This window comes from Cyanistes caeruleus, unplaced genomic scaffold, assembly GCF_971803275.1.
Source record: "Cyanistes caeruleus unplaced genomic scaffold, bCyaCae1.hap1.1 HAP1_SCAFFOLD_105, whole genome shotgun sequence".
Classification (NCBI taxonomy): domain Eukaryota; kingdom Metazoa; phylum Chordata; class Aves; order Passeriformes; family Paridae; genus Cyanistes; species Cyanistes caeruleus.
The window spans coordinates 504,751-527,539 of NW_028255906.1; positions in this window are offsets into that span (position 1 = coordinate 504,751).

Sequence of the window (22,789 nt, forward strand, 5' to 3'; positions counted from 1 at the left end):
TCAAAATCCCGGGTCCGAGCCATTAGCGTGTGCATAATTGCATTCACGGAGCCGCCAAGATAAAGTCCTCATAATAGGGAACTGTACTTCAGCTGATGAACAGCTTGCCTACCTTGCATGGCAGGATGCCCTGCCCTGCATGGGACTCAGTGTTTCTGAAGATGCCATGCGTGCTTTATTTCAGTGGGTGAAAGAGCAAGGTTTTGATATAACTATGGACAATGCCTTTGATCTCGAGACTTGGTCGTCGATAGGTGACTATTTATGGTCGGAATTGACTAACGGAGATACCAGCGTGGGTGGCCTGGCGGCCACCTGGGGAGCGCTTTTTAAAGCGCTGAAACGGAGCCAGTCTGAGGACAGTGAAACTGGGAGGAGAAACTTTGATGCCGAAAGTTCCTCCGTTGTACAAGATAAGGGACCGGGAGATGAAACCGTAGATGAGCTGCATAGTGCTCTTTTAGCTCTGCCCAGACCTTCAGATGACTTTAGCGGCGAGCGGGAGCAATCTACAGCCCGAAAATCTCCCTCTCCAGAGAGGTTTGAGTGGCCGCCATCTGCGGAGCTTGGCGCGCGAGCTTTGCCAACGGGAAAGCGGCAGGAAAGCAGAGACTGCCCGCCTCCGCCTGTGCCACCCGCAGAGCCTCCGCCGGCACCAAAAGCGCCACCGCCGGCCGCCGCAGAACATCCTTTCTCCAGCGCCTCCGCGCTGTCCGAGCTTCTTCCTTCTGTGCCGCGAACAGAAGCACAGACATCCCCGCTGCGGCCCGTCAGCGCGGCGGGGGAGGGGGAGAGAGTCAGCACTCAACTCCCCCGTGCCCGGCGCGCGGGGAGCCGCTGGAGAGTCCGAGCGCAGCTCCGAAACACGGCGGGCCGCCGCCGCCGCCGAGGGGGGGAGGGGCCCGCCCAAACAGACCCCCCGTGTACCAACGCGGCGGGGCACACGGCTCCCCCCGGCAGAAAAACGGCGGGGGGGACCGGCGGCTTCGCTCGCCCCGCGCGTGCGCAAACCAATCCCCCCGGTACCAACGCGGCGGGGCGCGCGGCTTCCCCCGGCAGAGGAGCGGCGGGGGGAAGGAAAACAACAACCTCGCCTTCCCCCTGCGCCTGCCCGCCGGCGCCGGCCGCGAGAACCCCGAAAAACCCGAACTCAAGCCCAGATCTGGGGCCGGGGCCAGGCCCGTGGCAGGCATCGCCCCCCCCGCGCGTCCGAAGCACCGGCGAGAAAGCGCGGGGGGGGCCGGCGAACCTCACTCGCCCCGTGCGTGCGCGGGAGGCGCTAGCCCTGCACCCACTTCGCTCCCCCCGCGCTCCAGCGGGGAGGCGCGGGAGAGAGAGAGAGCACTTGCCGTGCTGCGCTCCCAATCTGAGCTCTAACAGCGGCCCCCCCGCACCCATAAAGGTGGCGGGGGGAGAGAAAGACAACGGCGGGCCACTCCACCGGGACCTTCTGCATCGACCCGAGGAGATGCCTCAATGAGTCCGTCGGCTCCAGCGGCCTGAGCCGTGCCAGCATCCATTCAGTCCTGCAGTCCCTGCGGGACCCAAACTTACTCACTAATTTGTATCTTTTAAATTTTGTGTTTACAGAACTGACAAACAGCCGTGAAGAGATGGTAACTTCAAATTCCCTAAACCTTCCTGAAATTCATGAACTACTGTTCAAACCCGACGAACAATAACAGGAACAACAATAAAAACTTTATAAATCCCTCAAAAATCCCTCAATTGTATTTGAAAAAAGAAAAAAAAAAAAAAGCGGGATAAGAAGAGGGGATCAAAGCAGCATAAATTGCATATAAATTGCATTGTGCATTGTTTTTATCACTTTAGTGTTCTTTCAAACTACTCTATTGACATGTTAGACTGTCAATTCGAACAGACTAACAATGTTGTATATAGTTTTGTATAGTGTGTGTATTAATTCACTGAATTAGAAATATTAGACTCAACCATCAAGTCCTTGCAAAGAGAACAAATCCTAAATACCAAAACATAAACCAAAATTCTAAATTAATTCTAGATCAGCATCCATTCAAAGTTCTAGCAAAAAACCTCTTGAGCTGTGTTTGTTCTTTATTCTACAAGGGCCCAGTAGAATATAGAACAAACACTGCTTTTTTATTTAACAGAAAAGGGTGAGTTATGGATGCTAAATTTGAACCAGAGTGCCTGTAGTTATTACAGGCCACATAGCTCTCAGGCCTGACTGAAGGCTAGCCTGAGAAATTCATGAGAAAGAATTAAAACAATTCTCAGAGATACTAAACAGCCTTGCAGGTGTTGTTTTGCAGCCTGTTGTTTCTCCTTGCAGGAGAGAGTCAGGGGGGGCAAAGTGCCCCTGACCAATGATGGTGATGTAGTACTTTGTTAACCAATAAGAGTTTCCTTTCTGTACTTTCCACGTATCTGTCTATAAGACAGGGCTGAAGCAATAAACTGGGAATTCTCGTGTCGTGACTCCCTTGAGAGTCCATTGTCGTTCTTTAAAGCCGTTCCCAATCGGAACGACAGTTTTGAGAATATTGAGAGAATTTTGTGAATTTTTTCTGGAATATTCTAAGGATTTTCATGAATTGTGTATGATTTTGAAGAGCTGTGGGAATTTTGTGTGATTTTTCTTCAATATTATGGGCATCTGTGGAGATTTTATGGGATGTTGCTGGAATTTGAGAGGGGTTTGGGAAAATGTAGGGAATTCTGTGAGATTTTCCTGGAATTTTGTGGGGCTTTTCAAGAATTTTGTGAGATTTTGAGGAGACTTGAAGAATTTTGAGGCATTTTTCTTAGATTTGGTGGGAGTTGGTTTAGATTTTGTGGGATGCATCTGGAGTTTGGTATGGTTCTGGGAAGATTTCGGGAATTTTGTAGGATTTTTCTTGAATTTTTCTGACATTTGTGGAGATTTTCTGGGTTGTTTCTGGAATTTTCTGGGATATTGAGATGATTTAGGGAATTTTGTAGAATTTTTTCTGGAATATTCTAAGGCTTTTCAAGAATTTCTTGGGATTTTGAGGAGCTGTGGGAATTTTGTAGGATTTTTCAAAAATGTTGGCATTTGTGTAGATTTTATGGGATGTTTTTTGAATTTGTTAGGGTATTGGGAAAATTTAGGGAATTTTGTAGGATTTTTCTGAAATTTTGTGGATTTTTGTGTAGGTTTTGTGGGATTTCTCTGGAATTTGGAAGGGTTTTGAAAAGATTTAGGTAATTTCTTGGGATTCTTTGGGAATTTTGTGGGATGTTTCAAGAATTTTGTGGGATTTTTCTGGAATTTTGTGGAAAATTGAGGAGTTTTTGTGAGATGTTTCATGAATTTTGTGGGATAAGGAGGATATTTAGGGAATTTTAGGGCATTTTTGTTGAATTTTTTTGACATTTGAGGACATTTTGGTGGATGTTGCTGGAATTTGGTAGACTTTTGAGAAGATTTAGGGAATTTTGTGGGACTTTTATGGGATTTTGAGGAGAGCTGAAGCATTTTGAGGGATTTTTCTGGCATTTTGTGGCATTTGTGGGGATTTTGTGGGATGTTTCTGGAATTTGGTAGGGTTTTGTGATTGATTGGCAATGAAGAAAACAAAGAGAAACACCTAAGGAAGTTCAAACTGCTGGCGGCTGATGGGAGTTTGTCTCCTAGCCAACAGCTGGCCATTTCTAAGAATTGACAGCAGTTTCAAGCACTGCAAAGTGAGATCAAGCTGTGAACAGCAGCTTAAGCCCTAAGGCTGGGAATTTCTTTGTCTCTTGGTTTGCTGGCTGTGAAAGGTAACTGAGCTCCAGCTGGCTTCCCGTCCCCGGCCCAGCCCATGCGGCCCGGGCAGGGGCTGGGCTGGGCCTGCCGCGGCTCCCGGCCGGGAGATGGGGCCTGCGGGGCTTGCCCCGGGCTCTGGCCGGGCCAGGCCGCTCCCTGGCTCGGCTGCACTTTTTGCTGCGACTGAATTCACCACAGACTGCCCAGGAAAGAAAGAAAAAGCTCCTGAGCTGCGGCGGGCTGAGACAGTGACCACACTCTCCAGAGCAGCCATGAAGAATCTTCCAGCGCACACAGCTCCAGCCGCTGCTCCGGCAGAGATCACAGAACCATCTACAAAGCCTGGGCAAGATTTTAACCTTTTCATTACCCAGATGAGACTTGCAGATTAATCCTTTTACCCAGAGAGAGAAAAAGAGAGGAATCAACATGTAAAGAGACTTTATAAACTATCAGAGACAGTAAAGGAAAGAATTAAGCTTCAGAAGAGGTGGAGAATAAGGAGATGCTTTAATTAAGCTGAAATATTTTTCTGTTAAAGCTATGGAGATGGACAATAATGTTCTGAAAAAACTCCTTTAATTCATGACAGAGTATATTGGGAGGAATGGAGTGTTCAAAGTGTGGATTTTCAGCAAGAGGTGGAGTAATTGTGATACAGTGAGGTGCTGGAACAGAGCGGGGAGAAGTAATAGTTGAAGATTTGAGGCCTTGAGAGGCAAAGAGAAAACTTCTGTTTCCAGAGAAGCTCACAGAGACAGATGAAGAGAACTTTTGCCTTTGAATAACTCATCCTTAAAAATGCCATCCCTAGACTCATTGACCCATACACACCTCAGAGTGATGTGAAATGGGAGGAGTGAACTGCTGACAGATTTCAGGGCAGCTGGCATCAGAGAAATAGAAAACTATAACAGAAATAATTTTCTCATGAGAAACTCCATAGATTAGCAAAAGACTTCTGTTTTTCTACATGAAAAGACTCTAGCAAGAATTAGGACTGTTTTAAACACCAAAGTTCCAAGGTTTTTTGTCTCTATATTGTCATGTTAACAAGGGAATGGTTAGGTAGTGGGGGTTAAAAGGGTTGTTCTGGAAGTTTATTCTGGTGTTCTTATCCTTGTAGTTTTGTTAATAAATTTTCTTTATTTCTTTTAAGTTTTAAGCCTGTTTTGCTCTTGTTCTAATCCATATCTCACAGCAAGAAATAAGTAAGTTTTCTAGTAATTTTTCAGTTACTGCTTTAAAACCACGACATAACTTTGGTGCTCCACCTGGGAAAATGAAATTAGCAAATCTAAACCACTACACTTACTCCTGTGTGCCCGTGAGTAACCTTCCACGTGGATGGAGGAGATTGTGGACAGGACAATTGATTCCTGGATTGCCATTTGGCTTCACTGCCACTCAGTTGAACATGGTCCTTATCTAAGAAGGACTTCCAAGAAATGGGTAGGAGTTTTGGCTGTGAGAGGAGCAGAAAGCACATTTTCTACAGCAAATAGCCAGCTGATGCACTTTCCTCCCTGCCAAAATCGTGATTGCCATTCATCTTCCGGGGGAGAATGTGAAGACCCATTCAGAGATGCCAGGTTCAGCTGGCCTGTGGCTTTGTGTACCTCATTTCACATGTCCAATTTCAAGAGCCACTAAAAGAGGCTCATGTTTGCCTTGCTACCCAGAAGTGCTGTAGGTATTTCCAGGAGAAAAAGAAAAAAATCGCTGTCCTGTGGTGTGGTAGAAATGCCAGCACAATTGTGACTCTGTGAGCAAAGAAAGCCAGTGCTTTTTGGGGCTGCAGCAGCTGAGAGTGTGGCAGAGCGGTTTTGATATTCTCTTTAGGGTCCTGAAAGCATTGTTCCCAAAAAAATCCACAACTTTTCAAATGTGCCCGAAGGAAATGCAAAGAGACCTGGGGTGTGAAAAACAAAGAATGTTGATTGGTAGAAGAAAAGGAACAAGAATGAGCTACACAACATATTTACATTGTAAGAATATTGGTAACAACAACAACAAACTATAGAACCTATTTACCTAAGAACATTTCTAACAAAACTACATGAAACCTATTTACAGAACACGTAAGCAAACTCTAAAATTTCTATGTGAACACAACAACTGTAAAACGTATATACAGCAGGGTGGCATCTGTGTCCGGGATGTGCCTCAGTCCTGGAAGAAAAACAAGTAGCACGGTCAGTGCAGTCAGGCATGGAGGGGTGTTCCCTGTGCTGCCAGGCTGGGACACTGGCACAGTGGGACTCTGCTGCCAGAAGTGAGGCTGGCTGGGGCTGGGGGCTGTGGCCCAGGCACTGGAACAGGGCTTGTGTGGCCCAAAGCAAGCCCAGGCCAGGCCAGGGATGGCCAGCAGAATCCAGTGCATGGGCTAGCGTGTCCCTGAGCAGGAAGTGCCCAGCCCAGCCCCAGGCTGGCAGCAGGGGACCCACTCTGCCAGTGGGGAGCACCTGCCTGTTCTGCTGCTGGCATCGCTCTTCATCCCAACACCATGTCCTCCTCCTTGTCTTTTGTATCAATCTCCATCTCCTCAATATCGTCTTTCACGTCCACCTCCATTTCTTCCTCTCTCTCATCCACATCCACATCCATCTCTTTCTCTCCCGTCTCCTCTCCATCCACTTCCATTTCCCCTTCAGTATCCATCTGTGTATCCACCTCCATCTCCTCCTCTGTGTCTGTGCCAGCCTGCAGAGGTAGCAAAATCTCCCAGTGGGGTCCCTTTCCCACACTATCCCACAGAGCTCCAGCCCAGCCAGGCAGCTGCGGGGTGTCCACCTCCGTGGAATAGTACCATACCTTCTTTGGAGCAAATGCAGACATCCTGCAGGGATGGAGAGCAAAATGCACTCAACGGGGAGCTTTTGGGACTGCTGGGGGTATGAGGGAGCAGGTGACAACAAGGTGACAGGGGTAGGCCTGGAGCAGGGTGAAGAGCGTGCTGACACAAGGAGCCAAGGGTTGTGTTGTGGCCGTTGCTGGATGCTGGAAGTTCTAGCTGGAGCGTGCACTGTGACATCAGTGCCAGGAGCCCAGGCCCAGGCTGAAGTGGACAAGGGAGATGCTAGAATGATGGAATCCCTGGGTGCTTGGGCTTGGAAGGGACCCTAAAGACCATCTTGTTCCAAGCTGAGCAATCTTCCCCCAGAACAGGTTGCTCAGAGCCCTGCTCCCAGCTGGCCTTGGATGTTGCCAAGGATGGAGCATCCCCAGCCTCTGTGCCCAGCCTGGGCCAGTGGCCCAGCAGCCTGAGTGGAAAAGAGCAGCTGCATTAGATCCAACTTCAAGCTCACTCCTGCAGTTGAAAGCCTTCTCCTCTCTGTGCCCATCTTTCCTAGAGCTGCAGGGAGGCCTCCCCAGCCCCTTCTCTTTCCAGGCTGAGCATCCCCAGCCCCACATGGACAGCACTCAGATCCGTGGGGGTCGAGGCTAAAGGGTGGCAAACGGCATCAGGAAGTGAGAGATGGAAGCTTTTGGAGATGGAAGGTTTGCCTCTAAATGGAGAAAAGAAATGAAAGTGGAGGGGAAAATGGTGGGACTCTGGCTCTGTTCTAACTGGGGATGATTTTCTTCTCTTCTTTTCTGTCGTGCTGCCCCAAGTTTTGTTGTTTGAAAGGAGGTTTGGCAAAATATCCATTGTCTTCTCCATTAATAAAAAAGTCCCACAAAATTCCAGTAAAATCTGACAAAATTCCCACAAAAATCCCACAAAATGGCAGAAAAACACCACAAAATTCTCTAAATTTTGTTTAAATCCCAGAAATTGCAGAAAAAATCCACAAAATTCCAGAAAAAATCCACAAAATTCCAGAAGAATTCCACAAAAATTAATGAAAAATCTCATAATTCTTTAATTTTTCTTTAAATCCCACAACATTCTAGAAAAAATGCACAAAATTCCACAAAAAACCCAACAAAATTCCCTGAATCTCCTCAAATTCCCACAACTAAACTCCAAACTCCATCCAACAAAAATCCCTCAAAATTCTTTAAATCTCCTGAAAATCCCACAAAATTTCAGAAAATTCCACAAATAATCCACAAAATTCTACAAAAAGTAACTAAATTCTCTAAATTACCTAAAATTCCCACAAAATTGCAGAAAAACTCCACAAAATTCCCTAAATCTACTCATAATCCCACCAAATTCCAGAACTATACCACAAAATCTCCTCCAGTTTTCAAAGACAGCCAGAAATAACCCTCAAAATTCCAGAAAAAATCCACAAAATTTCAGAAAAATCCCACGGTTTCCCAAATCACTTCAAAATTCCTCAAAATTCCCTAAATTTTCTCAAAATTGCTTAAAATTAAAAAAAACCCTACAAAATTCCAATAAATTCCACAAAAATATTTAAATTTTCTCAAAATTCCGCAAAAATTCCAGAAAAATTCCACAAAAATCCCACAAAAGTCCACAAAAATCCAGGAAAATCTCACAGAATTCATTAAGTTTCTTCAAAATTCTACAAAATTGCACAAAAAATGTTCAAAATTCCACAAAAAAATCCACAAAACTCCAGTAAAATCTGATAAAATTACACAAAAATCTCACAGAATTCAAGAAAAATTCCACAAAATTGCAGTAAAAATAGATAAAATGACACAAAAATCCCAATAATCCCATGTAATTCTACAAAAATCCCACAGAATTCTTCAAATTTTCATAAAATCTACCAAAATCTAGAAAAAATCCCACAAAATTCCCTAAATCTACTCAAAATTCCACCAAATTCCAGAGCTATACCACAAAATCTCCTCGTTTCCACCGATGGCCAGAAATAACTCTCAAAATTCCAGAAAAAATCCACAAAATTCCAGAAAATTCCTTCAAAGTTCCAGAAAAATCCCACTAAATTCCCCAAACCTTGCAAAATTCCACAAAATTCCAGAAAAAATCCATGAAATTCCCTAAATCTCCTCAAAATCCCACAAAATTTCCCAAAAACCCCATGGTTTCCCAAATCACCTCAAAATTCCTCGAAATTCCCTAAATTTTCTCAAAATTGCATAAAATTAAAAAAATCCCTACAAAATTTCAAAAGAATTCCACAAAAATATTTAAATTTTCTCAAAATTCCACAAAATTCCAGAAAAATTCCACAAAAATCCCACCAAAGTCCACAAAAAATCCAAGAAAATCTCACAGAATTCCTTAAGTCTCTTCAAAATTCCACAAAATTCCACAAAAAATGTTCAAAATTCCACCAAAAATTCACAAAACTCCAGTAAAATCTGATAAAATTACACAATAATCTCACAGAATTCAAGAAAAATTCCACAAAATTGCAGTAAAATCTGAAAAAATGACACAAAAATCCCAGGAATTCCACAAAAATCCCATGTAATTCTACAAAAATCCCAGAGAATTCTTCAAATTTTCTCAAAATCCAAAAAAATTCCAGAAAAAATCCCACAAAATTCTACAAAAAAACCCAACAAAAATCCCTAAATCACCTCAAAATCCCACAAAATTCCACAAAACTTCCACAAAATTCCCTGAGTCTTTGCAATATCCCACAAAATTCAAGAAAAAAATCCAAATAATTCCACAAAAATCCCCAAAAATTCCAGAGAAATTACAGAAACTTCCACAAAAATCCCAGAAAATTTCCTACATTTTCTCAAAATGCCATGTGTGATGGATTGACATTTCAGAAAAGAAAAAGGAACACCTAAGGAAGTTGAAGCTGCTGGAGGCTGAGAGGAGTTTTTCTCCTGGCCCATAAGAGGCCATTGCTGAGAAGTGCCAGCAGTCTTGACTCAGGCAAAAATCTCTACAAAATTCCACAAAATTCCACAAAAATCCCACAAAATCATTTAAATCTCCTCAAAATTTTACAAAAAATCTAGAAAATTTCCACAAAAATCTAGAAAAATTCCCAAAATTCCATACATTTCCTCAAAATCCCATGATTCCACAAAAATCTTACAAAATTACCTAAATCTCTTCAAAATCCCACAAAATTTTTTTAATCACCCCAAAATCCTGCAAAATTCCAGATGAATCCCACAAAATTCCACAAAAATTCTAAAAAATGCCATACACCTCCTCAAAATTCCAGAAAATTCCAGAATAATCCCACAAAATTATTTAAATCTCCTCAAAATCCTCTAGAATTCCAGAAAAATTCTACAAAATTACCTAAATCTCATCAAAATCCCACAAAATTCCAGAAAAAAATCCACAAAATTCCACCAAAATCCCACAAAATTTCCTACATTTTCTCAAAATGTCACGTCTGATGGACTGACACTTCAGAAAACCAAGAGAAGCACCTAAGGAAGTTGAAGCTGCTGGAGGCTGAGAGGAGTTTTTCTCCTGGCCCATAAGAGGCCATTGCTGAGAAGTGCCAGCAGTTTTGCCCATTGCAAAGTGCCATCAAGCTGGGAACAGCACTTGAAGCCCTAAGGCCGGCAATTTCTCTCGGCTCTCTTTGCTTTGCGCCTTTTGAAGAGGTAGCAGGGCTCGGCTTCAGCCTCCTTCCCCCCAGGCCAGCCAAGGCCACGGGAGGGGAGCGGGGCTGGCCGCAGCTCTGCGCTTCCCGGGGAGGATGGAGACTGGCAAGTGCCAGGAGCCCCTTCTCAGAGGCTTGGCTGGGCCTTGCACAGCGGGGCTGCCGGGCCAGGCCGCTCCCTGCCTGGCCTGCACTTTGTGCCGCTGCTCAGTTTCACCACAGGCTGCCACTAAAGGCAGGGAAAGATAGCAGCTTGCAGCTTTGTGCTCAGATAATGGCCACACTCCCCACAGCAGCCATGGGGAAAAATCATCTGTGTTCCTGAATGCCAACAATTTCATCCGATTTCACTGGACTTTTGTGGGATTCTCTGGAATTTTGTGGGATTTGGAGGAGACTTGAAGAATTTTATGAGATTTTTCTTAGATTTTGTGGAAATTTGTTGGGCTTTTGTGGGATGCTTCTAGAATTTGGTAGGGTTTTGAGAAGATTTAGGGAATTCTGAGGGATTTTTGTTGGAATTTTGAGGGGATTTTCAAGAATTTTGTTCTAGGTTTCTGGAATTTTGAGGAAATTTATGGAGATTTTGTGGGATGTTCCTGGAATTTTGTGGGGTTTTAAGAAGAATTAGGGAATTTTGTGGGATTTTTCTGGAATTTTGTGGAAATTTGTGTGGATTTTGTGACATGTTTCTGGAATTTGGCAAGATTTTGAGAAGATTTAGGGACTTTTGTGGGATTTTTTTTTGAATTTTCTGGGATTATGACGAGACTTGAAGAATTTTGTGGGATTTTTGTTAGATTTTGTGGAAATTTGTGGGGATTTTGTGGGATGTTCCTGGACTTTGGTAGGGTTTTGAACAGATTTAGGGAATTCATTGTGATTTTTCTGGAATTTTTGGGCGCTTTTCAAGAATTTTGTGGCAATTTTTAGGAGACTTGAAGAATTTTGAGGGATTTTTCTTAGATTTTGCTGGAATTTGTGGTAATTCAGTGGGATTTTTTTGGAATTTTGTGGGGGTTTTCAAGAGTTTTGTGGGAATTTTCTGGAATTTTGTTGAAATTTGTAAAGATTTTGTGGGATGTTTCTGGAAATTGGCAGGATATTCAGGAAATCTGAAGAATTTTTGGGGATTTTTTTTTAGATTTTGTGGAAATTGGTGGAGATTTTTTGGGCTGTGTCAAGAATTTTGTGGGATTATTCTGGAATTCTGAGGGATTTTGAGGAAATTTGAAAAATTTTGAGGGATGTTTCTTAGATTTTGGGGGAATTGGTGCAGATTTTGTGAGATGTTTCTGGACTTTTTGAGATTTTAAGAAAATTTTAAGAATTCTGTGGTATGTTTCTGGAATTTTGTGGGATTTGTGAAGAGACTTGAAGAATTTTGTGAGACTTTTCTTAGATTTAGTGAGAATTTCTGGGGATTTTGTGGGATTTTTCTGTAATTTTGTGGGATTGTGAGGAAATTTGAAAAAAATTTTGAGGGATTTTTCTTAGATTTTGAGGAATTTTTTGTGGATTTTGTGGGATGTTTATGGAATTTGGTAGAATTTTGAGGGAATTGGTGGAGATTTTGTGAGATGTTTCTGGAATTTTTGGTATTTTAAGAAAATTTTAAGAATTCTGTGGTATGTTTCTGGAATTTTGTGGGATTTTTTTGGAATTTTGTGAAATTTTCTGGAATTTTGTGGGATTTTGAGGAAATTTGAAGAATTTGGAGGGATTTTTCTTAGATTTTGAGGGAATTGGTGGAGATTTTGTGAGATTTATGGAGATTCAGTTTGATGTTTTAGGAATTTTGTGGGATATTGAGTAGATTTTGTGGGATATTTTCAGAATTTTGTGAGATTTTTGTGGGATTTGTGGCATTTTGAGGAGACTTGAAGAATTTTGAGTGATTTTTCTTAGATTTTCTGGAAATTTGTTGAGCTTTTGTGGGATGCTTCTAGAATTTGGTAGGGTTTTGAGAAGATTTCAGGAATTTTGTGGGATCATTCTGGAGATTTGTGGGACTTTGAGAAAATTTAAAGAATTTTCTGGGATGCTTCTGGAATTTTGTGGGATTTTTTTGAATTTTGTGAAATTTTCTGAAATTTTGTAGGATTTTGAGGAAATTTGAAGATTTTTGTGAGATTTTTCTTAGATTTTGAAAGAATTGGAGATTTTGTGAGATTTTTCTGGAATTTTGTTTGATGTTTTTGGAATTTTGTGGGCTATTGAGTAGACTTTGTGGGATATTTATGGAATTTTGTGAGATTTTTGTAGGATTTGTGGGATTTTGAAGAGAATTGAAGAATTTTGAGGGATTTTTCTGGAATTTTGTAGGAATTGATGGAGATTTTGTGAGATGTTTCTAAAATTTGATAGGTATTTGAGAAGATTTAGGGAATTCTATGGGTTTTTTCAAGAAATTTGTGAGATTTTGAGGGGTTTTCAGAATTTTGTGGGTGTTTCTGGAATTTTGTGGGATTTTGAGAAGATTTAGTGAATTTTGTGGGATTTTTCTGGAATTTTTTGATATTTTGAGAAAATTTTAAGAATTCAGTGGGATGTCTCTGAAATTTTGGGGGATTTTGTGTGGGATTTTGAGAAGACTTGAAGAATATTGAGGGATTTTTCTTAGATTTTGTGGAAATTTGTAGAGATTTTGTGGGATGTTTCTGGAATTTGGTCAGGTTTTGAGAAGATTTAGGGAATTTTGTGGGATTTTTCTGGAGATTTTGTGAGGCTTTTCAAGAATTTTGAGGGATTCTGAAGGATTTTTCTTAGATTTTATGGAAATTTTTGTAGATTTTGAGGGATGTTTCTGGAATTTGGAAAGTTTTTGTGAACATTTAGGGACTTTTGTGGGATTTTCCTGGAATTTTGTGGGGCTTTTCAGGAATTTTGTGGGATTTAGAGGAGACTTGAAGAATTTTGTGAGCTATTTCTTAGATTTTGTAGAAATTTGTTGAGATTTTATGAGATGGTTCTGGAATTTTGTGGGATTTTGATAAAATTTAAAGAATTTTATGGGATATTTCTTAGATTTTGGGGGAATTGGTGGTGATTTTGTGTAATGTTTCTGGAATTTTGTGGGATTTTAAGAAAATTTTAAGAATTCCGTGGTATGTTTCTGGAATTTTGTGGGATTTTGAGGAGACTTGAAGAATTTTGTGAGACTTTTCTTAGATTGTGTGGGAATTGAAGGTGATTTTGCGGGATTTTTCTGGAATTCTGTGGACATTTGAGGACATTTTGTGGGATGTTTCTGGATTTTTGTGGGGTTTTAATAACATTTAGGGAATTTTGTGGGATTATTTTTCTGGAATATTCTAAGGCTTTTCAAGAATTTTGTGGGATTTTTAGGAGCTGTGGGAATTTTGTGGGATTTTTCTGGAATTTTGTGGACATTTGTGTAGATTTTGTGAGATGTTTCTGGAATCTGTTAGGGTTTTGAAAATGTATAGGGAATTTTGTGTGATTCTCCTGGAATTTTGTGGGGCTTTTAAAGAATTTTGTGGAATTTTGAGGAGACTTGAAAAATTTTGAAGGACTTTTCTTAGATTTTGTGGGAGTTGGTTTAGATTTTTTGGGATGTCTCTGGAATTTGGTAGGGTTTTGAGAAGATTTATGGGATTTTGTGGGAATTTGAGGAGATTTTGTTGTATATTTCAGGAATTTTCTGAAATAATGAGAAGATTTAGTGAATTTTGTGGGATTTTTCTTGAATTTGGTGGTCATTTGAGGACATTTTGTGGGATATTTCTGGAGTTTCGTAAGGTTTTGAGAAGATTTATTAAATTTTGTGGGATTTTCCTGGAATTTTGTGGGGCTTTTTAAGAATTTTGTGGGGTTTTGAGGAGACTTGAAGCATTCTGAGGGATTTTTATAGAATTTTGTGGAAATGTGTGGAGATTTTCTGGGATGTTTCTGGAATTTGGTAGAATTTTGAGAAGATTTAGGGAATATTGTGGGATGTTTCTGGAATTTTGTGGGATACTGAGAAAATTTTAAAAATTTTGTGGGATGGTTTTTGAATTTTTGTGGAGATTTGTGTAGATTTTGTGGGATGTTTCTGGAATTTGGTAGTGTTGTGAGAAAATTTAGGGAATTTTGTGGGATTTTTCTGGAATTTTGTGGGGCTTTTCAAGAATTTTGTGGGATTTAGAGGAAATGAAGAATTTTGAGAGATTTTTCTGGAATTTTGTGGAAATTTGTGGAGATTTTGTGAGATGTTTCAGGAATCTGGTAGGGTTTTGAGAAAATTTAGGGAATTTTATGGGATGTTTCTGTAATTTTCTGTGGCTTTTCAAGTATTTAGTTTGATTTTTCCATAATCAAACTAATCAAATAAAATGTCCATTTTGTGGACATTTGTGGACATTTTGTGGGGTGTTGCTGGAATTTGGTAGGATTTTGACAAGACTTAGTAAATTTTTTGGGATGTTTCAGGAATTTTTTGGGACATTGAGATTTAGGGAAATTTGTGGGATTTTTCTGTTCGATTTTGTGGGAATTGGTGGACATTTTATGAGATGTTGCTGGAATTTTGTGGGATATTGAGGAGATGTGAGGAAATTTGTGGGATTTTTTCCATAATTGTGTGGACATTTTTGGACATTTTGTGGGACGTTGCTGGAATTTGGAAGGGTTTTGAGAAGATTTAGGGAATTTTGAGGGATTTTTCTGGATTTTTGTGTGGCTTTTCAATAACTTTGAGGGATTTTTCTTAGATTGTGTGAAAATTGGTGGAATTTTTGTGAGATGTTTCTAGAATTTTGAGGGATATTGAAAAGATTTAGGGAAATTTGTGGGATTTTTCCGAAATTGTGTGGACATTTGTGGACGTTTGTGGACATTTTGTGGGATGTTGCTGGAATTCGGCAGGGTTTTGAGAAGATTTAGGGAATTTTGTGGGATATTTTTTGTACTTTTGTGGGTCTTTTTAAGAATTTTGAGGGTTATTGTGGAAATTTGTGGACATTTTGTGAGAAATTGCAGGAATTTGGTAGGGTTTTGAGAAGATTTCCGGAATTTTGTGCTATTTTTTTAGAATGTTGTGGAATTTTCAGGAATCCTGTGGGATTTTGAGGAGATTTGAAGAATTTGAGGGATTCTTCTTAGTTTTTGTGGAAATTGGTGGAGATTTTCTGGGATGTTTGTAGAATTTTGTGGATTTTTGTGGAATTTTGTGGGATTTTGATGAGACATTGACATGGTTTTAAAGCTGAAATTAAATAACTACTAGAAAACGTAGTTACTTTTTGCTGTGAGATAGGGATTAGAACAAGAGCAAAACAGGCTTAAAACTTCAAAGGAATAAATAAAGTTTATTAACAAAACTACAAGAATAAGAAAACCAGAATAAACTTCCAGAACAACCCTTTTAACCCCCACTACCCAACCATTCTCTTGTTCCCATTATAACATACAGATAAAAAACTTTGGAACTTTGGTGTTTAAATCAGTCCCAATTCCTGCTAGAGTCTTTTCATCACCCTTTGTAGAGAAACAGAAGTCGTCTTCTGCTAATCTATGGAGTTTTTCATGAGAAAATTATTTCTGTTACAGTTTTCTATTTTCCTGATGCCAGCTGCCCAGAAATCTGTCACAGTTCACTCCTCCCATTTCACATCACTCTGAGGTGTGTATGGGTCAATGAGTCTAGGGATGTCATTTTTAAGGATGAGTTATTCAAAGGCAAAAGTTCTCTTCATCTGTCTCTGTGAGCTTCCCTGGAAACAGAAGTTTTCTCTTTGCCTCTCAAGGCCTCAAATCTTCAACTATTACTTCTCCCCGCTCTGTTCCAGCACCTCACTGTATCACAATTACTCCACCTCTTGCTCAAAATCCACACTTTGAACACTCCATTCCTCCCAATATACTCTGTCATGAATTAAAGGAGCTTTTTCAGAACATTATTGTCCATCTCCATAACTTTAACAGAAAAATATTTCAGCTTAATTAAAGCATCTCCTTATTCTCCACCTCTTCTGAAGCTTAATTCTTTTCTTTACTGTCTCTAATAGTTTATAAAGTCTCTTTACATCTTGATTCCTCTCTTTTTCTCTCTCTGGGTAAAAGGATTAATCTGCAAGTCTCATCTGGGTAATGAAAAGGTTAAAATCTTGCCCAGGCTTTGTAGATGGTTGTGTGATCTCTGCCGGAGCAGCGGCTGGAGCTGTGTGCGCTGGAAGATTCTTCATGGCTGCTCTGGAGAGTGTGGTCACTGTCTCAGCCCGCTGCAGCTCAAGAGCTTTTTCTTTCTTTCCTGGGCAGTCTGTGGTGAATTCAGTCGCAGCAAAAAGTGCAGCCGAGCCAGGGAGCGGCCTGGCCCGGCCAGAGCCCGGGGCAAGCCCCGCAGGCCCCATCTCCCGGCCGGGAGCCGCGGCAGGCCCAGCCCAGCCCCTGCCCGGGCCGCATGGGCTGGGCCGGGGACGGGAAGCCAGCTGGAGCTCAGTTACCTTTCACAGCCAGCAAACCAAGAGACAAAGAAATTCCCAGCCTTAGGGCTTAAGCTGCTGTTCACAGCTTGATCTCACTTTGCAGTGCTTAAAACTGCTGTCAATTCTTAGAAATGGCCAGCTGTTGGCGAGGAGACAAACTCCCATCAGCCACCAGTGATTTTTACCTCCTTAGGTGTTTGACTTTGTTTTCTTTAATGCCAATCTATCACAACACTGTAGTACAGCCTGGGCTGGAGAGGGCACAGCGATGGGCAGCAGCTTCAAGGCCCTGCCAGAGGCAACTTGTGCAGCCCTTTGGCCATGGCTGCTGGGCCTGGGCCTGAGGCCAGCAGGGGACAAGTGACCCTGGCAGCCCTGGGGCCTCATTGCCTCCTTGTCCCTGCCCAGCAGCCTGGCAGGGGCCGCCCCATGGTGCTGCCCTTGGCATTGCACATCCCCACGTGCCAGTGGCTCCGGAAGAGCCCTGAGCAATGAGGGAGGGACAGCATCTGCCTTGTCAGGGGCTGGGGCTCAGCCCTTGGCCCTTGGCATTCCTGAAACACATCCAGCTTTGCTCAGCACCACAGACACCTTTCCCTTGCTTGTCCCCAGCTGCCATCAGGGCCTCCAGTGTTCTGCTGTGCCTGGAACCTGGGGACGCTTTCTCACTCGTGTCTCTCATTTCAACTACAAGAAACTTCAGTGTTTCCATCTGACTTTGGGCTCTTGAGAAGTTTCTGGAGCACACTCTGAGGGACTGAGTGTGATGCAAAGAGCCCCAAAGGCCCGAGAGGGTGATGAAAGTGCTGGTGCTGTGTCTGTGCTGCTGAGCTGGGCCGGGCTCCTGGCCCAGAGGCAGCTCCTGGCAAGGGCAGCGCTGCAGAGAGACAGCTCTGGCCAGGAGCAGCTCCTGAGCACAGCCCAGCAGGGCTGGGGCCCTGCCAGGGCAGCTCAGGGACACAGAGAGCAGGCCCAGACAGAGCTGCCAGGGGCTCAGCACTGGCAGGGGCTGTGCGATGTCCCAGAGGGGGCTGTGTCACAGCGGCACCTCTGGGGCTGTGTCCTGGAGCCCCAGAGCAGCTGGGATGTCAGAAAGGGGCTGTGTGACAGCTCCGAGTGGGTTGTGTGAGGTGACAGATGGGGCTGGGACATCACAGAGTTTGTTGTGTGAGGTCACTGAGCAGCTACAGCATCATAGAGGGGATTCTGTGACATCACAGAGAGGACTGTGACATTAGACATTAGATACATGACATCACAGAGCAGGCTGTGACATCATGGCATGGCTGTATGACATCACAGACCTGGCTGTGAGATCAAAGTGTGTTCGGTGACATCACAAGGTGTCTGTATGACATCACAAAGAGGGCTGAGTGACATCACTGATGGGGTTGTGACATCACAGAGCTGGCTGTGACATCACAGTGGAGGGTGTGAGGCCATTGAGGATACTCTGCCATCATAGAGGGTGGCTCTGTGACATCTGAGAATGGTTTGTGACATCAGAGTGTCACTGTGTAGCATCATAGAGCAGGCTGTGACATCACAGTAGACTGTGACAATATCTGCTGTCTTTGTGACATTACAGTCTTCTGTGACATCCCACCACAGCTGTATGACGTCACAGGATGACATCCCAGAGTTGGCTCTGTGACATCACAAGGGCTGCCCAGAGTGGGCTGTGACATCACAGGGGGCAGTGTGACATCCCAGGTGTCTGTGTGACATCACAGGGAGCAGTGTGACATCACAGGGGCAGTGTGACATCACAGGGGGAAATGTGAGGTCACAGGTGTCTGTGTGACATCACAGGGGGCAGTGTGACATCACAGGGGGCAATGTGAGGTCACTGGGGAGGTCACTCCACCCCAGCCCCTCTCACAGTTCCCCCCAGAGAAGTCCAACGCTGCTCCTGCACAGCGGGGTCCCCTGTCCCCCCGGGTTCCCCCACCCCTGGTGCCGCAGCCTCCCCCAGAGGATGTTCCATCAGATCGACCCCAGAGCCTGACACAGGGACGGGGCTGGGGCCGTGGAGGTGGGACAGGGGGACAGGGACCCCCAGGAGCATCCCTGTGTCCCCCAGGGCCAGAGCCTGGGCCAGGGCTCCTTCACCCTGTCACCAACGAGGGCTTGAGAGCGTTTGAAAAATCCCCGGCAAGGGAGCAGCAAAAACCAGATTTAATATTAAGTGACAGCAGCACAAAGTTCCTTGGCAAGAGTCACTCTGTAACACCTTGGGCCGGAGCTGATCTGGCTCTGTCACTTTGGGCCGCACCAGGAGTGGGTCACAGCCCAGGAGCAGGATGAGCCCAGCTGTGACTGGAGCACTCGCTCTGTGGCTTTTGGCTGTCAGTCTGCGCTCTGAGGAGACAAGGATGAGAGGGAGGTCTTTTGCATGGGATAACAGAGGATTTATTGCTCTGGGGAATCTTGGGGGCAAAACACAGAAAATGCGAGCGTGCAACAGCTGAAATAGGGAGGTGGTTCAAAGGGAGGGTACAAAGCATCAGCTAATCAGAGATATCCTGGGGAGGGTAAAAGGCAGGGTTCACAAAATCATCCTCCAATGAAGGAGGTATGGGGGGAAATTGGGTCACATGGACTAATCAAACATCGAAATTTAGGGGATTTCTGAAGTGGAATTCCAAGCATGCAGTGGGTCTAAGGTAGAATTTACAGGTGACTCAGGGTAAATTGACCAAGTGGGGTGGGAGGGTCTCATTTGGACCAAACCTTCAACTGGGGCAATAACAGAACATACCATGAACAAGAAACACACTGCAACAACCACCCTTTGTCCTGTTGTGGCAGGCCCCACTAAAACCTTTGTCCACCATTGCATTTCCAATGAGCCGGGTTTCCATGGCAATTGCCAGGACAGGTGACCCAGGTGTGGTGTCCCAGGGAGGGTTGCCATGGAAACAGGTGGCAGCACTGACCCTTTCTGTCTGGCTGAGCTGACCTTTGGCCCTGGCAGTGGCGTTTGCTGCTGGTTCCACGACACCTGACCAGCCAGCGCGGCACAGGGCAGGTGGCCGTGGCACAAGCCCCCAGCAAGGGATCCCCTCTGGCTCTGGGCAGTGACAGCAGCCCTGAGCAAAGGGCTGGCACAGTGGGGTCAGTGCAGTGTCCATGGCAACAGCCCCTTGCAATGGCCCAGGGCAGGTTGGGATGATAATCCACCCTCACATCTGGCCCAGGGCAGCTCTGCAGTGCCCTTCCCCACAGCCTGGCTGCACAGAAGCACTTCCAGGGCTCTCTGCATTTCCCTTCCCTCACTCTTGCCTCACTCACACACCTCCCAACCACCCACTTAGTGCTTTCAGCTGCAAGGAGTTCAAAGCTTGCCTGTCCTTCAGCAGCTTCTCTAATTCTGCCTTCACCCAACTCTGGGTTTGTGTTTATTGCAGAGCTTCCTGTGTGTCTGAAACATTCCTTGCCTGGTTCTGCCTTGGGGAAGGGGAACCTCCTTGGTGGCACCTTGGGCTGGCACACACTTGAGGAGGGTGTCTGTTTTCCACGGGGAAACTCAGCAGTTTTAGACTGCTAAAATGAAAGAAGAAAACCCCTCTTTGCCTGAGTGCAACCAGTTGTGTGAGCAAAGCAGATCCCAGAGGAGTGAGGAGAGACAGGATGGGGCTGGGGAATGTGGAGCAAGGTTGTCCACACTGGGTCAGATCTCAAGACACAGCTTCTCTGACCTGGCCAGACCTCCTTAGGAGAGACCCTGGATCAATAATGATCACTGAATGCTGCAATCACCTCTGCTCTAAAGTGAACAGGAATAAAAGACACCCTTTAAAATAGGAACACATATTTCCTAGAAGTTCTTTGAACTATTTCTCCATAACTATTGCAGGAAACTTTCCTAAGAACTGCACCAGACCAGAGGGAAATCAAGGCACAGCCATGGTTTGTTGGGACTTGCTTGATCCTAATGAGCCCCGTGGTGCATTTGGAGCTGAGCCCTGGAACCTCAGGGCCTGAGAGGAGATTGCACAAACCTTTCCAGGAGTCCAAGTCAGAGGAAAATATCCAAAGTTTCTCCAAAGATTAATGGGTGCCACTGAGGTCCATCCCCAGCACAGGCTCCTCATGGACTCCTTGGAGGAGAGAACTGGAGGCCAGGATTGCACAGAAACCTCTCAGAGACTCAGTGTGGAAAGGACAATCCAAAGCAGCTGAAAAAGCCCTGAGTATCTCAAAGTATTGATGAGCCCCACTGAGTGTCAATGCAGAGCTCCCAAGGGACTCGTTAAAGCAGATAATTGGGGCCATGATGGCACAAACTTCTCAGAGATTCAGTGTGGGAAAGAAAAAGGAAAGTACCTTAAGAACCTGAAGTACCTTGAAGCATTAATGAGCCCCACTGAGTGTTGTTACTGACAAAGCCTCTCAAGGGACTAATTACAGCAGATAATTGGAGGCCAGGATTGCACAAACTCTCAAAGACTCCAAGGCAAAAGCCAAAGTCCTTTGAAAAAGCTGCAGTCCCTGGGAGCATGAAGGAGCCCCCAGGGCCATTCCTGAGCAAGGCTCCCCAGGGACTCCTTCCAGCAGATCCCTGAGGCCACTGGCATGTGGGCTAGGGGGGATGCTGAGGGCAGGCCAAGGGGGTGACAGTGGCCAGCCTTGCTGGGGCTGTGCCAGGAGGCCCCAGGGCCTCAGGACAAGGTGTCTCCTCACAGCCCTTGCTGGCACAGAGGCTGCTGTGGCCCAGGGCACCAAGATTTGGCTTCTCTTTGTCCCGACCTGTCATCAGTGCCTCCAGTTCTCTGCTCTGCCTGGGGCCTGGGGACACTTTCTCAGTGCTGTCCCTCAGTGGGACCCATTAAAAGGAAAAGAAACTTTGGAGTTCCATTCTGACTTGGAGTTCTTGAGAGCTTTCTTCCCCTCCCTCTCAGGGACTGATGTTCAGGGCCTCAGCACAAAGTCCCAAGAGGCTCATTAAAGTCCTGCTGCTGTGTCTGTGCTGCTGAGCTGGGCCGGGCTCCTGGCACAGAGGGCAATCCTGGAAACCAAGAAGAGTTTCAAAAGCACATTTCTCTTGCTGAGCAGCTCTTCTGCCAGCCCAGCAGGGCTGGGGCACTGCCTGCAGCCACCCCAGGCACAGCCCAGAGGCACAGAGAGCTTCAATCAGTCAGGGCTGGGAAGGTGCTGAGAAGTGCCTGGGGCAGAATCACTGCCAGCCCTTGACACAGGAAGCCTCTGGCTGCAGGACAATGCAGCTGCAGCTCCTGGAGGCATCTCCTGAAGCTGGAACATGCCAGTGCCTACAGACTCTGTGAGTACATTCTCTGCCTATCCCTTGTGCAGAGCAGCCAGGGGTGCCCAGGGCTGTCCTGCAGAGCAGGGTCCTGCAGCCCAGGGCGCTGTGCTGGGGCAGGGACTCTGCTGCCTGCCAGGGACAGCTCTCAGCCAGCCCGGGGAGCTGCTCCCAGCGCTGGGGAGAAGCTGTGGGGGGAAGGAGCCACCCTGAGCAGGGCAGGGGCTGCTGCTGAGAGGGGCTGTGTGGGGCAGGGCTGCTCCCAGCTCCAGTCCTGCCTGGGCAGAGCTCCAGAGGACACTTCCCAAAGGAAGGTGAGAATGGGATTGCTGTAAAGATCAGGAGATTTCCTGAGTGTTTTCAATTTCTTTCTTTAAGCAGGGTGGGAAAGTTGCAATGATGACAAAAGGATTTTTACTTTTTATATATTTTAAATATATTTTTAGATTTGTAAACTATTATTATATAGTTATAAAATCATAATCCTTAAGTAACTCTATTAAACTGCTATTATATACTTCTATAACTGTTATCCTGATTTAGCTCTAGTACATTTCCTAACCTTTCTCTTAGATTTTAGAACAATAAAGTGACTTTCTAAATAGATTTCTGAAATACTATTTAGTCTTATCATCAGAAAGAGGAGCTACTGGAAGAACATTTTGCTTTTTAACTGGAATGTGAGCAGTCATAACAAAAAGTGGGGCAAAGAAACCCTTGGACCTACTCCAATGGGTTGACTCAGGGGCGTGTAACTGGGGCAATGAATCTCCTATTGAATGTTTCTGTTAAATATCCTAATTAATCAACCTTCATAAATTGTTGAAATAAGTGGCTGGGTATGCCACATCCCCACTGGGACACCTGG